This window comes from Frankliniella occidentalis, unplaced genomic scaffold, assembly GCF_000697945.3.
Source record: "Frankliniella occidentalis isolate FOCC.00 unplaced genomic scaffold, Focc_3.1 Scaffold9, whole genome shotgun sequence".
Lineage (NCBI taxonomy): Eukaryota > Metazoa > Arthropoda > Insecta > Thysanoptera > Thripidae > Frankliniella > Frankliniella occidentalis.
In genome coordinates, this window is record NW_026267139.1 from 1,014,211 (window position 1) to 1,016,366 (window position 2,156).

The following is a 2,156-nucleotide window of genomic DNA, read 5'->3' on the forward strand; positions in this document are numbered from 1 at the left end:
CTCTCTCTCCCTCTCTCTCCCTCTCTCCCTCTCTCCCTCTCTCCCTCCCTCTTTCTCCCACGGGGAGCCCCCACTCGGCCCCCCACCGGCGCGACGGCGGAGCCGAATGTGTTGCCTGCCCTCCCGGCGGCGCCGTGGCGGCGGCCGAGGCGTCCCGGCGCCGAGTCTGGTCTGGCGACGTCCAGGCGGCATGAACGGCAAAACTGGCGCTGCGCGTCCCTACACTGCTTTCTACGGCCTCTTGCCTTCCTTTTTAGGAAAAAAAATCCCACAAAAACATCACTAAGAAAGTAATTAATTTTGAAAATTCCCCTCAACGGCAGACAAGACAGTATACAGTCATTGTCTCTAAATTCGCGCGGTTTTTGAGAAAAACGCCTGTGACATCTAGAATTTTTGAAATATGAAAAATCGCTGGGGATTCTAGAATCCTCACGTCGAGACGCACGACGCACCTACCACTCTCCGAAAATATCTTTTTCGCGCTAACGGTGTAGGGGTGAGGACTGTTTGAATTGTGTCCGTATTTAGGAACCAATGCGTCCTAAATTCGGACAGCTTTAAAAAAATTGTGAAAAAGGAAATTTTTTTGGGGGTTTAGAAACTTCATGAACAAATTTGACCTTACCCCTACCGTCCAAATTTTCTTATCTGGTATTGTTTAGTCGTCAAAACTGCTTAAAGATCGCTTTTAACGTGCCCTAAATTCGGACAATAGTCACTTTTGCATGTAAAAGCCTATGCCCGAATTTAGGACAGTCACTTTTGCATGTAAAAGCCTCTGTCCGAATTTAGGGTGCATTGCAAAAACGCTTCCCAAAACTAAACCGTGCGACGAAAAATCAAAAACTTGGTTTCATATTGTAGATAAAAGTACCAAGTTTCACATATGTTGTGGTCAGAATAACCCGGTCTTACACTGTTCGGAGCCCCAAATTCTTGCAAGACACTTTTAAAAACTCCTGTTTTGGGGGGCTAAAAATACAAATTTCAGGAATTTCTGGAGGAAGCAATATCACTCACACATTTATATTTTTGGCAGAAATGGAAACTTGGTGGTCTTACCTTTCCATCAAACCCATAGACGTAAAATTTTGTCAACGCATTATGGATTTGGAGGCGACAATAGTGAAATACGGCACAATGTCCGAATTTAGGGCGCAAGTCCGAATTTAGGAACAATGACTGTAGTGATTCTTTACATATATTTAACTGCAGATAGGACAGTGTTGTGATTTTTTATACCCTTTCCGTAAATACGCATTGCCTCTGCGGTCTGCTCTGTAGTGCCCCTTTCTCCTTCCCTCCCTTTCGTCGTTTGGGGTTAACAGCACCATTGATAAAGTGTTGGTGGTTCGTTTTTTTCTTTCAAACGTCTGGCAGCAGAAACAGTTTTTTTGTGTTCTGGGAATTGTCCAGTGACAACGCGCCAGCACCCCTCTTTCCCCTCTCTCCTACACACACTGAACAAATTATAACAAATGCATAATTTACGACTCTATTTTTATTAGATAGTTTCCGACATACCGACGCTATAGATTTAGGGAGAGCATCCGGAAATTACTTACGTTCTGTGCCATTTCGAAATTGCGAAGTTCAGCAGACTTCGCCAGCTAGCTGGCACAGCGCGCCTGATACGTAGGCAACACCGTGCCAGGCGTGCGTGCGTGTGCTGCGGGACGGTCTATCCTGAATCTCGCAGGCGTCGAGCTACCGTAGTTTTGTCGGATAAATGGGCGTACTCTCTGAACGATCCCTCCTCAACTCGTCACGGGTGGTGCGGGGGTGGTGGGGAATGGCGTCCACGACTGTGAGGATCACGCGGCAGTCGACGTGCTTACTGAAGACGTTGTTTGGTAGTGACCAGAGGCACATCCCATCCTCCGGGCAGTCACCCCGCCCTGCCCTCGACGACGATGGTCTTCGACGCAGGCAGCAGGGTGCTGGCCAGCGCACAGCCTTGGCCACCACGTCGCCTCCCCGTCCTGGGGGTGGCGGTGGTGAACCTGCTCGTCGTTGGTGGTTGATCGACTCCCCTCCACCCTAAGGAAGGGGGGATAGGGGGCGCTTTTATTGGTTGCGGGCGAATAGAGAAGATTAGCTGACATGAGATGAGGGTGACGACCGAGGGGAGGGCGGTAAGGTAGGAGGAGGAG

The 2,156-nt window shown here is 49.0% G+C and overlaps 1 protein-coding gene across 1 annotated transcript in view; it reads left to right on the forward strand.

Annotated features, from left to right (window-relative positions):
* Positions 1–2,156, forward strand: part of LOC113204065 (sorbin and SH3 domain-containing protein 1) — a gene marked incomplete in the record, with an annotated part of 111,520 nt that overhangs the window by 10,661 nt on the left and 98,703 nt on the right.